The sequence below is a fragment of the Arvicanthis niloticus genome, chromosome 6 (genome assembly GCF_011762505.2).
Source record: "Arvicanthis niloticus isolate mArvNil1 chromosome 6, mArvNil1.pat.X, whole genome shotgun sequence".
NCBI classification, from domain to species: domain Eukaryota; kingdom Metazoa; phylum Chordata; class Mammalia; order Rodentia; family Muridae; genus Arvicanthis; species Arvicanthis niloticus.
Genome location: NC_047663.1, coordinates 80,644,877 through 80,660,266, shown reverse-complemented (window position 1 = coordinate 80,660,266; position 15,390 = coordinate 80,644,877). Strand labels below are relative to the sequence as shown.

Here is a 15,390-nt window from a genome sequence, read left to right as displayed (position 1 = left end):
GGAGACAAAGAGAAGGGAAATGGAGTGGGGAGGAAGGAGGATAACATTTGAAATATAAACAAATGTTTAATAAATGATCAATAAATAAAAATAAATTATACAATCCTCACTAAACAATAACTCATGCCATAACATAAAATTTTATATTTCACTAATATGTTCTGTTATTTATAATAGAACAGTTTAAAAATAAAAAGTATAAAATAAATTTAAAAGTATAAAATAAATAAATTCATTATCACTAAATATTGCCAGTTTGTCTAGTAGTTGAATAAAATGCATAAACTTCAATTACCTCATCTCAGGTGACTATCTGTGTTCTGGTTCTGTTTTTAATTTAATTTTACCCAGCGTTAATGTTGCCCTGTCTCATTTGTTGTAAAATATTCTGCTGCTTTTCTATTGCTTGCTGAAGTTGTCAGATTCGATATTTTCCCTGCAATATTTTACTCAGGCTTAATGAAAATTAACCTCACAGTCAAAATAAAAATGAAGTTAATGAAAGGAATGCAGAAGGTAATAACTTTGTAAGAAACTGATCCCATTCCTAGGACAATCAGTGTCAAGGCTTTGATCATGGTATCACTTGATGATACAGCATCATAAACAAGGCTGAAATAAAGATATCAGAGCCCAAGGAACTGTGTCAGAGAGAAACACAGGTGTGGAGTGTCTATACCACCCTTCAGATTCTACTCAGAGCCTTTGAAGGTCATGTCTTGTCATCACATTTCAGTCTGATATAAAAATAACAACATTTTAGAGGATAAAAGATAATGCTGAAACATGCATGGGAATCTAAACACTTTCTGTATAATGCAGAAATCTTGCCAAGGAAAGCAATTTCATTCTGGTACAGTAACCCTGTGGTAGATCAGTAAATATGTGAATTCCTCATTAGTGAAACTATTTTCTTAGACCCTACAAAATGTTTCCCGTTCTTTTTTCTTCCTTACTTCACCTTCTCAGCTTTGTACTTAGGCCTCAGACTACAGCCAATAGCTTTAGGTTTATCATGATCCAGTATATGTGCATCCACGAAATGGATTAACTGATCGAGCACCTAAGTTTCATAATAGGCTTTGTAGAAAATCACACCAGGATTGCAACTCTACAGCTTACTGTCTCGGTGTCTCAATGGCTCTTTGTCTTCTAACGTTTAGTATACTTACTTTACTACATTCCTAAACATCTAAACAAAAGAAAATCCACAATTAAAATTTAAGATACAATAATAATAATAATAACATGGTTATTATTGTTATTATTATTAACAATTTTTAAAAAAGAAACTTTGTTAAAAAACATTGTTAAAACATGGTTAAAAAAGAAAATCCAGAATTGAAATTTATGATACAATAAAAATAATAATAAAAATATCACTGTTTAAAATATATCTTTCTTTTTATTCATCAAAGGTAATGAATATATATTAAATATATGCACATAAAATATAATTAATAAGAATCTTTCCTTTTACTTATTATATACTCAGAAAAATGTAATTTGGGGGCATAAAATAATTTGAAATTATTAAGCATGATAATATACAATATCTTTCAAAAATCCTTATATCTTTCAATTGAATGTTTTCATTTTTAACACAGGCAACTTCAATGGGAGCATTATTCAGTGAACCTTTCACTTAGTCAAGAAGATCATATATTTCCACCATTGATACAAACTATTCAACAACCCTTTTAAAATTCTCAAGTTATTTTAGCTCTATTATGCAATAAAAACATGGTTTTAGTTGTGAATTCTTATTTGGGAAAATAATATCTCCTATGTTCTGTTCATGTGGTTCCAACATAATGGATTTCATCATTAGGTCCATGGGTAGTTTGTGACTCAATCATGGTTAATAAATCTTTCTATAATTCTGGTTCCACAAATGGATGCTGAATGTGCACATGACATCATCAAACCTAATAAAATGCTCTATGACTTATAAGTGAAGTGGCTCATTAATGGGCATACTTCTTTGTCTTTATTGTGTGGATTCATGGCAGCCACATTACAAGCACAAAATAAAGTATATCTGATAATGAAACTAATAGTTGAGTTTAGAAAATATAATCTGACCAACTAAGTCAAGTTGTTTACAAAGTCTTCCACATTAGAAGTCAAAGAAGATACTATCTAACCTGCTAAGACAAGTGCCTTTTAAGTTAAGCTATGTGGTACTTGGAAGGTTCGTATTCATGAAAAAACATGTATTCACTCATCACTTAAACTACACTGGGTTAAATTTCTTTTATTTTAAAACTAAAATAAACTATGAAGTACACAGTGTTATTTCAAATTAACTATAAAAACTATAAGTCTAAGGAAGATAATTCAATACAGGATTTATCTTTCTGTAGATTTCTACCCATCACTCTCATTTTCCATCTATATCTTCATCCATCTCTCTCATAGAACCTAGAGCATGCTAATTTAGTGCACATCTATCCATTGGCTGTATTCCAGACTTTTCCTAATACATAAAAGTTCCCTTTAATTGAATCTTAATTTTTGGGCTGGAGACATGGCTCAGCAGTTAAGAGCACTGACTGCTCTTCCAGAGGTCCTGAGTTCAATTCCCAGCAACCACATGGTGGCTCACAACCATCTGTAATGGAATCCAATGCCCTCTTCTGATGTGTCTGAAGATGGAGACAGTGTACTCACATAAATAAATAAATAAATAAATAAATAAATAAATAAATAAATAGTTCATAAAAAAAACAGAAACTTAGTTTTCTGAAATTAGCTATATTCCATAATTATTTGTCTATGTGTATTTCTCCCTTTATTTAATTTTTAAACATTAAACTTTGATTGTGGTTCCCTTCCCACAACCCACCTCAATTTTCACTACCATGTCAACTCCAATTTTATGGTCTCTAAAAAACTAACAAACAACTAAAACAGCAACAAACAAACAAATAAAAATAACAACAAGCAAGCCCACAAAACCACAAAAAAAAATCTAGTAGGAAAAAAATTGCCAAAGAGCAAAACATTACCACAAATTCACAAAAATACTAATAAGTTCCTCTTGTGTTGGTCAGCTACTTCTAGACATGGGTAGCAGCAGAATTCTTGGTAGGGGATAGAAATCTCTCTCTCTCTCTCTCTCTCTCTCTCTCTCTCTCTCTCTCTCTCTTTCTCTCTCTCTTACACCTCCTCTCTTGACCCCCTTTCTTGCCACTCCTTCTCTGCTACAGAGAGAGAGAGAGAGCTGAAAACCCATTTGGCTTGAACTCATGCAGATCTTGGGAATGATGCCACAGTTTCTGTAAATTCATGTGCATCAGTCTTGTTAGTCTGAAAGACAAGACAGTTTTCTTGAAGCTATCTATTACCTTGGTCTCTTCATTTTTGCATTTCTTCTTCTACAGAGATACTTTTGCCTTGAGGGGAAGGGTTTTGATAGTTACATCACATTTAGAACTGGGTGCTGTTATATCTGTCACTTTCTTGTGAACATCCAGTAATAGTTCTCTGCATTATATTTTACCTATTGCAAAAAAAGAAAATCTCTGATGTGAGTTGAAGACAACACTGATCTATCAGTAGAGTAGTGTGTCATTAGGAGTCATTTTATTGTCATGTTCCTTTAGCAAAATAATATTCTTATGTTTCTCCTAAAGACACATGACATATCCAAGTACAGGTCTTTGGACTCTTTAGCAAGTTCATTTATAGGTTCCATTTCATGGAGTGGGCCTTAAATACATTTTTAAAAATAGTAGTTTTCTTCCATCACATTTGTGCTACTATTGCAGCAGTATATTTTGCAGGTAGATCACTGTTTTGGGCCATGGTGTCTGTATGTGAATGATATTAGTAATTACTTTTTTATCTCCAGTAGTATACAGAGAACATTCCAGTACCATGAATAGTATTCATTTGTTGGGGAGCTTATAGTTACTCACTGGCTTTATTTCTCCATCATTAATGACATTATTAGGTGATGTCTACAGAAATAGGGCCTTTATATAAATTGTGGAAAGCAGCTCATGACCTTGAAAATAGCTTCTGATGTGATGTTTTGGGTGTTCCATTGGATTTCCTTTGACCAAAGACTCAACAAAATATAACCCAGTGAAGGAACTAGAGGTTTTAATTGGTGACATGATATATCTAGTTTAGGAATTCTCTCCCTATTATTTAGTGGCTCAATTTAGATTATTTTAACATATGTACATATTTTAGGAAGCTTCTAGAGTAGTAGGTCTTTTAAAGACTATTTTTTCTCATTAACACTATGCAATTTTCCATAAGGAAAACTATATATGTTCCAATTAACTGTACTCTCTTATTGTATTCTTCAATAGATTTCACGTAAATACATTGGATATGAACAGAGATAATCCATTCATAAAACAAACTGTTAAAAATAACTCTTATCTCTTCTTCTTACATGAATTGTAACAGTAGCAGAGGAAGAGACAGTTTAAATGTTCGGATATCTCTTTTGTTTAATTATTTGATGGATTATTTAGAAATAAATTTTATTTCACTTTCATTTTTCGGTAAAAATTACTTTAAAATATTAACACAATTATCTCAAATGACAGAACTACACAACATGTTATGTTTCAGGTAATTAATGTAAGTATAATTATGCATAAAATCAGGATAAATACTAATATTTCGATGAAACTTTGTAGGACTGTAACCATTATACATACTTACATAAGTCTTTCTGAGGATTGTTTTATGACCATAATTACTCTCTGTATCATTCACTTCATAATTTCTATGTATCATAATTATCTATGTCAGTTTATGCTGAGGTATATTTTTCATGATTATAATCTAAGCTGTTAATTATTCTGTAGAATTTTAAGTATAGTCGTTATCAAATATTTTCTACATATTTTTTCTAAATTATTTCTAATAAATACCTATTTGTTAATTAGTACTACTTGAATTTATTTTTTTCCTATTTGTGATATGGGTAAATGGCTACAAGCTAGTCTCTCTTTGTGTCTCTCTGTCTGTTTGTTGGTCTTTACTATTTGCATATCAACTCTGTACTTTTAGTGATGTGTCTTTCCACTAATTAAAGGAGCTTTTTCTCATACATAAATACAGATCTCATTTTAATTTAAAAAAATGACTTCTCCTTATTTTTATTAAATACACAGTGCCCTTTATCCTGGGTGAAAATTAGGAGTGCTTTATTTTTATTTAAGTGCAATATGATCTCTTTCACACAGCATCTTCTGTGTCAGATGAAGTCAGTGATTATACATTATCTGAAATAAGGAGAAGAGACCTATTTATATTTTCTTTTGGGTTCTGTATGAAAATTCACTATTCATAGTTCTATTATGGGACTTGTGTTGTTTAAACCTATTAGGTAAAATAAGAGTTTTGAGGTTGATGATCAGTAATTCAGTAAATTACTAAATTCAATTAGATTCATGTGTCAACACCTAATTAAGAAGGTCATCAATTCAACAAAAATCATTTTAGCATCTTTATTGCATTATTAAAACCTCTTGGAGAACTACTTTTGAGTCTGCCAGTTCTGCTTGGAATATGGGCTTGGAGAGCAGTACCTAATCCCAGATTAATTTATTACAACTTTGCTTTTATGTAGAACATATTGACTTCAAACAGACTTTGTGCATTATTAGACCTTAGGAGTTCTGCAGGTCACAGAAACATAAAAGACATCCCTGCCCCATACCAGTTTTGGACCCTGATTGCTAAGATATTAATCTACAAGAAAAAGTGTGTCCACTAATGGAACAGAGACATGACTGTTATAAACCATCCATCCTCTTTCTGATTGGACCTGAAACCTGTCCACCGCAGGGAATTCCCCATGGCCCAGGAGGTTTAAGTCCCTACAGCCATGCCTTCTGCTGTTTTGCTGAATATTTCTTTTATCAAACTGCCTAGATTGCTTTCAACAATCCTCAGAAAAGCTTAGTTTTATATTTATTTATTTATTTATTTATTTATTTATTTATTTTGCTTTATGTTTCTTGTTTCTTTGTTGTTTTTGGTAGCAGTGAATTCAGAGACTAGTAAGTGGTCAAAATAACGAGAAAGAGTAACTCTAAATTCTTTACCTTACATCTATTTCAACCTCAGCCCTGCCCTTTAAGGCTCAGGTTACATAGTAGTAAAGGAGATGGACAGAATCTAAGAGTTGAAATGTAGGGAAGCATGATCGGAAACTCTGACTTTGGAATATAAATGCCTGGAAGAAACCCCAATTGTATTAGTTTTATGAATTCTATGGCTGGGAACCTCAAGCATTTTAGAAAAGTTGTCTACAATTGAGCTAGACCCCACTCTTCATTTGAGATTTTAACATAACATTACCTGAAATGTTCTATTTTTGTATCAAGATAAGTTTTGCTATGATCCTAAGAGTTCTGTAGTTTAAAAGAATATTTCATTTGCTTGATAAAACTGTTAATATGGCCTGCATCCTTTTCAGAATTTATGTCTCTCAAAAATACATGAGACTTAGGAAGTAGCTTGATTGCAAAGCACAGATGTAGGCGGCACACCACCCTGGGTTCAATTTTCAAGACCCAAATAAAAGAAAACTAACAAAACTCTAATGTATGTTGTGTTAAAGAGACATTTTTAAGACAAGCAAGCAAAATATAAATAAAATTAGCAATCAGAAGATAATTTTCTGCCCATCTCAGCTTTTTCCACTTATAAAAAGTTTGCACTTATATAATTATTCATGTAGGAATCACACACACACACACACACACACACACACACACACACACACACACATGCTCGTGCACAAGTTTCTTGTGCCAAAGTCTTAGCACCACAATGAAAGTACAACTGCAATTTCATGATATATTGATTTTGCTCATGAGAGAAAAACTTTTGCTGAAAAGTAGTCTCTGCAATTACAAGAAATTTGTAGAAAAGTTTAAACATTGTAGGGAAGAATAAGAAAATCTCACTCAACCGATTTAGAATAGTGAGTGACACTGGTTAATATTTCGTGTCTTCCCACAAATCAAAATGCTCTGTTCCTTGACAGGATACAAAATTTGCCAGATTTCAAAGATTATTTTGTGCTAGCGTGTCATTCTCCAACATGAATAGATGATAGTTAAAATGTAACTTCAGTTATTTTGATTAAATTGTATTTGGATTTTTGTCATCTCAACTTCAAACACAGCATTTTTCATAAGCATTTAATTTGCTTCAACAACTGAGTTGGAATTTCTGGGTAGTGTGTTAGGAAGAACATTGCAACCCCAGAAATCAGTGCTGATCATCAAATGTACAAGGAGAGCTTCAGATATGGGCATATACAAATGGACATTTTCTGATAGATCTGTTAAAAGAAAATTAGTGGAATTAATTTTAAAATGTAATGAATTTAATCAAACATCTGACAAATATTATCATTTTACTCTATGGTTAATAAAAAGGAATAATACAGGACTGGGGAGGTGGTTCAGTGAATAAGAATGCTCGAAGCTCAAGCATGAGGATCTGAGTTTAGGACTCAAGCATCCATGTAAAACACTAGACATGGCTATGAGCATGCAGGTAACCTCAGTGTGTGTGTATGTGTGTGGGGGAGGAACAGAAGGACCTGGTGTTGTTGGCTTCAATCATAAGTCCAAATACAATTAGAGACCCTGTCTCAAAGAAATGATGCAGAGAACAGTAATACAGTACACTCTGCATCCTCTTCTGATGCCTGCATGTGTCCACACATACATCCATTAAATGTACACGCTTACTCCATACTCATATACAATCAATGAGGATATGACTTTAGTTTACTAAGTATGGGACTGTAATACCAGGGTTGTGTAAGAAAAGGGTCGAGGGAGCTTCAACTGTGAATGCTTCAAACATGAGCACGGCAGGAGGTGGCTCCCTGCCCTCACCTAACCTAGAGCCATAAAGCCTACTTTCCTACCATCAACACTAATAAGAATTTATTACTCCGTCCGTTAGGCTTTACTCCTTGTTTGAACTTATTTTTTTTCCTTTGAGACCCTACAGCCACTGAATATGTAGAAGAAGAAGAAGCATCTTCCAATATCCTTGCCCTGGACAATGGTCCAAGGCCACACAAAGATTACCCCAGAGACTCTTGCCACATCCTCATGGGGATAAATACATGCTTCTTCCCCAATAAACAAACCAGTTCTTCAAAGCTGTTTCCCAGGTGTGTTCATTGCCTGTGCCCTCCAACATAGATCCTGCACTGCACCCACCCTCACCCAACTAAGCTTTGCTCCTCCCAGTCCAGGCAGGTGGAAAACAGGCCTGGATACTCCAAGGAGAAGCAGACATTGGGTGGCAACTGAGCCTTTGAAACATAGAGGTTATTTTGTTTATATTTATAGCACAACTTGCCGAGTTATTTAAAGCATAACTTGGGTGTTTTGTTTCAAGTACCCAAATGCCTGGTGAGATGAGGGTTCCTTCACTGAAGGCATATTGAGGTACAGCTCCACCCTGCAGCACATAACCTTCTATGAGTCAGGTTTAAAATATCAGCTGTGCTTATTTTTTAAAATTACTTTCTTTAATTACTTCAAATATTTCAAGAAATAAATATATTTGATAGTTTATGAAAATGAAGGAAACATTGATTTGAAGTACACTTATAGTCCATTCCATCTCCATCAACTTTACTTACTTATATCTACAAGTTATTGAAAATAAACATATTGATTTATTCGAAATTCCAAAAACACAGGGCTAACAAGTTAAATGACCATTTTGCGTGTCAGCCATTTAAAGACGTCCCCGAAAACTTCTTTCACCACCACTGTGATTCATCTCTTCTATCGATTTACCTTCTAAGTGCCTGTCTAATTTTACTCATGCTTCATGTAAATATGTGAAAATGAATTTCTTACTTAAATCTATGTTGATGGATTACGTCTGCAACTATAGCATAGGCTGCTGGAGTATAGGCATGCTTCTCCTACCAAGCACCATCAAGATTTACTGAATGGAAGCATGCACAGCATGTTGGCTGTGAACAACAAGAATTAATTCATTAAAGGAATAAATATCTTCCCTGAATCTTAAGCTAACTATTTCTCTGTGTTATTTCTAGTAAGGAAAATATTTTTTCAAATGTTTCACTGATGGGCAGGGAGATAGTTCAATGGATAGGCCTTTCAAAACAGCTTTGTCAAGATGAATTACATCTGTGGAACCCACATTAAAATTCTTTTGGTATGCAAAAATAATTTGTGATTATAATTGTGGGGTTTTCTATAGAGATATGAGAGATGGAGACAGTACTAGCCTGAAGCTTGCTTAAGAAGCAGAAAACAGAATGTTATCAGCATAATAGCAGAGACAGCAAGAGAGAGAGAGAGAGAGAGAGAGAGAGAGAGAGATCTTGCTTCAAAAGAAAATGAAAAGAGAATGCTGTAATTCACATAAACTATATATGGCTCAAATGAGACCAAATACAGACACCAGTGTGACACTACAAAGTAACAACACATTAATGCATCATTTTGAAAATTAGTTTCACAAAAGAATCATGGTCTTTACAGATTTTCCCATGAAAAGGGCCTCAACTCAAATGATAGTTTTGTAAAGTACTCATATCTTCAATAGCAAGCATCCCCAAGACAAAGCATTTCACATTTGTGAACTTGGAATAAGAGAAACGCTTATTCTTTTCCCAAAACCGCATCTATAGTCTGGCTAATACACTGGCGTTAATCCTTCACACAAACTTGTTTCTCTCTCCTTATTGAAAATGCCTCTCAAATTTAATTAAAGTCAATACAGAAATTAAGAGCCTAATGAGAGCAAGGATCCTCTGAGTGATCCCACGCTGTTATCAGCCTGTGATGTTGTAAAAGATAGGATTATGATTTTATTGTCTGGATAAACAAGAGAACTGATAAAAAAAAAAGAAGAGTTGTGAAATACCTCCTGGTGAGAAGGATCTCCAAGTGTAAAACTGTTGCTTTAATCAAGTCAACAGAGAAATTAAGTAAAAAAGAGGGGCTGGCAGCAATATAGCCACCTATTGTTTGTTTAAAACAAAGAGGAAAAACCATATAAAAGAGACTTAAATAAAATTGCCATTTAGTGGAATGCTAGGGTGGAATCCTGGGATAAATATCTGCTCTCTCTTTTCAGTCTGTGAGACATTAGAACTGAGGCAGGACTGACTACAGGTAACATTTAATTAGATTTTAATTTACAACACTCAACATTGACAGATGTGTAGTCCATTGCAAACTTCAAAACAAGATTTTCCTTAATCAGGTACTGAAAAGTTAAGTAATAGTGAGTAAGGTGGTATGGGTACATAAATAATCTATGTCTACATTTAACCCCTTCCTGGATGGTAAAAAAGATCTCACAGACACCACAGTTCCTATCCATTTAACTTCCTCCAGACCACTGTGCCAACACCAGGTTTTCTCATTTATTTCAGATCCCTAAAACAAGCCGTTGGCTTCAATACTCATCTTCTACCTGCTCATGGTATTGCAATATATGTAATTCCTTTCACTCCACGTCATGTGCAAACCTTCCATAGCTGAAATGGTACCACTGTGGAATGATCATCTCAGTCTCTATACTATTGTTTTCTTCATTACATTGGCAAGACAGCTTGGATTCCTGGAGAACACTGTCTTCTCAACAGAGTAGTTCCTTTCTCAAACCACAAGCCCTAGTCACGGAATTAGTATCCTCTTTGGCCTTATCAGTTCCAGATGTTCCTTTCTTCTTGAACTACTCTGGTGTCAGCTGAATGGCTCTCCAGTTCTTCTTGCCTTAGTCTTCAAGCTCAGATCAGAGTTCTCCATCCCATTTTTTTTTAATTCAGCCCTGTCCTATTGCCTCTGTATTCTGGACTACTGAACTATTAAACTGTGGCATTTCCAAAATATGGAGATAATTCCAAAATCTAGAATTCCCAGTACTTGGAAGTCCTCTCCTCTAACATACTTGTTAACCATCCTATCTCAGCCTCAGTCTCCTTTTTCAGGCACTGAAACTAAGTCTTTCACATGGCAAACATCCCACTTTCTCTTTTAGTTTTCTTTTCTTTGCCTATCAGCATCTTTAGCTCTCCTCAATCAGTGGCATTTTTTCTATGTTCAATCTCCCTGCTTCTTCCTTTATTCATTTTCTCACCTTCAATCTACAGTGGTCCAGTTTTTGTTTTGTTTTTATTCTGTTTTGCATTGCTTGAAGATAGGGTCTAGATGTATAAAACCCTGTCATGACAGCTTTTACATTGTCTAATAATAAGTGAGAACAAGGTATTAGGTGATTAGCACATGTTGAGTCTCTTTAACCTAATAGGTGGTTGCAATAGAAATAGGTCTAAAATTATCTTCTAAGATATGTATGTTAAGTTTGTATTCCTTTCAACTACTATACTCATTGTCCTCTTTCCAATCTATGGCCATTACAGTTATCATTCTGTTTGCCTGGAAAGCAAAGACATCTGTATTTTACATAGCTGACAATATGCTAACACCCATATCTCATGTCCTTCCTCTACAAGAAGTGATCTGTGACTGTTGTAGGACACAGGACTATCATTGCTGTCCCACTCACTACTCTATGTCAAAATCTTGGTTTGGTATTTTGGTGATAGTGGAGGGTTTTTGTTTTGTTTTGTTTATTTTTGTTTGTTTATTGTTCTGTCTGTTTAACTACAAAGCATCTGGAAATTGCTCATTTATTTACTTATATTTACATTGATTATTACCCCCACTGGAAATATGCTAAATCAGGACTAAATATATTCACGTTACTTTCTGACATCTAACAGAGACTTCACAAATGATGTGAACAATATATCTTTCTAAAAGCAAAAACAACAAGTGTTTTTATTTATTTTGATTCCAAAGTGTAGAAAAGAATCAATAACTATAGAAACCTTTGAATTTTGTCAGAATTTGGCAGGCAACAAAAAAATATATAACTGTCATCTAATAGTGATATATATATATGTATATATACATATATATATACATATATATATATGTATATGTATATATGTATATATATATATATATATATATATATATATATATATTGGTATGTTCCAATTTATTGTTGCAGAAGAGAAGTTAACTTGTGCAATTTAGCAATGTTACAACTAGCAAACATCTTTTAGATACATATACGCTTTAGAATTAGAAAACGTGTCCCTGGAAAATAAGTTACCCTGGATTTTATTTATAGATACCTGAGAAGAACAGATTTCAACTCTTGAAATGCTGTTTTCCAAGTGTGTGTGTGTGTGTGTGTGTGTGTGTGTGTGTGTGTGTCAGAGAGAGAGAGAGAGAGAGAGAGAGATACAGAGAGATATTTTTGCATTAATATCCTATACATTTTATCTTCATGTCATTACAGCAAATTGATTTCAGTGTATAAGTTCCAAGAAAGAACTTCATATTTGAAATAGTTCAATGATGACTCAAATGCCAGCCCCTTATAATGACATAACCCACAGGGGATTTTGTTGCCTTTAAACTTTTCCTTCATTTTAAAATACAACTAACTGATTTACAACTCCTAGTTTTTCCATGAGCAAACATACTGTGAGAAAAATAATCCACATCGATTGGAAGGTATCTTTCTTAATTGTTTGTAAATGCATTCTACAATATCTATGAACCTTGCAGTTACCAATAGCAAGCTAAGTAGATCCCTAGGTGTTATATTCTAGTGGAAGAGATGCCTAATAACGAGAAATGTACAAAAAGTGTTTAACACATATTGTTAAGAATTTACAAAAACTACCAGGGTTTACTTTGAAGAGATGATGACTACAGAAGCGATACAATCTTTTTTTATTGGATATTTTATTTATTTACATTTCAGATGTCATCCCCTTTTCCCCTTTGCCCTTTCCCCTTCCTAGAAACTTCCTATCCTATCCCCCCTCCTCCTTTGTGCTTGTATACCTTTTTTAATGCAAGTGTTAAGGTCAGTTCTAGGTTGAGGAACTAGCACTACTATAGATGCAAATAGCCAAGGAACAAGCAAGACAATAAACACAAATAGTCAAGAAACAAGCAAGGCAATAAACAAATTTTCTTGAATACTCCTGTGATCCAAGGAAGTGGGCTTCAGGCAGGAATCTGACATTAGGCTAGAAGCTATGCAATCTTATGTGTTAGTAGAACTCAGGGAGCCATCTGGGATTCAAGGTTCTCTTCTCTTCTGGTCCTTTCATTCTGTTTCATTTTCCCATCAATTAAGAAGCTCTGTTATCACTCACTGTTTATGGAGAATCATTTCCATCTATTACCATGCATCTACATCTCAATACCAATAAATAACAAAAGTGATGCCAACTTAGTATCAGATTTATTGCCTATTCATAACCGTGATACATATCTCTTCTAGTGCTTTGCATCTTGCCAATTCAATTCGAAGACACAAGGCCATACAAAATTATGTTTTGATCATTTTTGCTAAAGTTTTATTTGTGATAATTGGAAGAATTGAATCACCCAAAAAAGAAGTGTCAAAAGAAGTTTCTCCTAAAAGTTCAGGTGCCCAGTTCACTGGGTGAAATAGCTTTGTGCTCTGCACTAAGTTACTTATTGAAGATAACCTACAAGATTACTGTGAGAAGTGACTGAAATCCTGACTAACTGAGGCTGTGAAGTGAGGAGACCTGCTTCATCTTCGCGAATTTTCATTCAGAAATATCAGATGGAGAATGCAAGGAAAACATTAACAAAGAAAGTGGTGACTAGTTCTTCATATCACTAAAAATGGGAAAGTGATTTCTGGAAACTGAGGTAGTGGTTGTGAAGGCCGGTTGAATGGGAATGAGAATTGGTCATAGCTAATTACCGTCACATGTGCATATGATGGATCTGGCATTTGTGGGGATGGCTTTACTGAACGATAATGATAAAAGCAACTTGGAAAATAGTAGATGCTGTATTAATTTTGGAAATTACAACAACATTTAATTTGGGACCTCAAAAGGAAAGTATAAACTTTGGCCCCTTTGGAGACCAGTACTTTGTCCAACAACAAATGCAAGCTGTCTATGGCTGTTCCGGCACCAACAGAGAGTATACCATGACAAGAGGTTTGACCTACAGTCAGGAAACACAGCTGAGCAGTGGCAGGCAGCCTGCTGTGACAATGGTCATGAACTCAGGCAAGTCCAGTACTCAAAGTGCCTTGTTAAAAAGAGCACATTTTAGACAGTGAATGTGTAGATGGGTTTTTAAAAATATATTCTGTAGAAATAACAAAGCTTTCGAGCAAAGGATTTAATAAACACCCAGCTTTATGTAACTCGTGCTGTGGAGTGATAAATTCCACACCAATAACCAAAATAAACATAAAGTTCTTTAAGCAAAAATAGTTTCAATTGGTTAATGTGCTTACCATGAAACTGTCTTCATTGAATAATATCCCCAGTGGTGACCTCCCTAGAGAATGGGGGAGGAGAAAAAAATAAACATTTTATCACATAATATTGACTTTCAATTTTCATTTTATCTGAATAAGTATATTTTATTTAATGGAAAGTATTGCCACAACTAAATCTAGGAATTGTCAAATTACTAACACCTATAATGTCTGTTTCAAAATTTAGAAGCGGGGTACTCTCTCCCAGTCAGAGGGAAAATACAGAGAGGAATTTCAGCGCTCAATTGTAATTTCAAATCCTCTAATTTTGTTAGTTTCAGTTTCTTTATTTACAAAATCACTGAAATCAATTGAGTGACACTGCATTTTTGGGGGGCTTGGATTAAGACAAAAAATGTAATTTTTACTTGAAACATAAACTATATTATCCTCTCCCAATATCAACTAAATATATACACACAAAGCATCAAGTTGTGTTTGGTGTAGTTTTTGTTTTTAAATTGGAATTCGATGTTATTAAGCAATTTGCAAGTGTTTCATTTCAGTCTGGAAAAGAGTATATTTTCCTTATATTTCAGTATTCTTAACACAGACAACTGAGGATGAAAATGAAAAAGGAAGACTAATTTGTCCCACAGAGATTTCAGTGTCTCCAAAAGAACCACGTGCTTGTAGAAAATATTTCTTTATAATTAGATTTTTTTTTTTTCATCCCTACTGCTTTTCCGGCACCACACATCGAGTTTAGACTGCAAACTTACAATTGGGAAAGTAAAGGATTTCCAAAGTCAGAAGGTTACTGTGAGTCAGTTTTGATAAGAGAAGAAAAAACAAACGAACTACAGCCAGCATTGGGCTCCAGAAGTGAAATGATGAGCACTCTGAGTATTTATAGTAAGTGCTCCAAGGATGCTGCAGTGCGAGTCCACTGACACTGCAGATCCCGCTGACTTACGAAAATGTTCCTAACATCTAACTGTTTTACAAAAGGTGGCCCAAACCAAATCCTCCAATTCTTCCCTTGATAAATTAAAA

The 15,390-nt window shown here is 34.2% G+C and overlaps 1 long non-coding RNA gene across 1 annotated transcript in view; it reads right to left on the bottom strand.

Moving 5' to 3' along the window:
- Positions 1-14,373: 14,373 nt before the first annotated feature.
- The window catches only part of LOC143442541 (uncharacterized), a 378,775-nt gene continuing 377,758 nt past the window's right edge, over positions 14,374-15,390 (bottom strand). The window contains exon 3 of the long non-coding RNA XR_013110789.1: positions 14,374-14,414. This is a non-coding gene — a long non-coding RNA (uncharacterized LOC143442541). The remainder of the gene's footprint in view (positions 14,415-15,390) is intronic.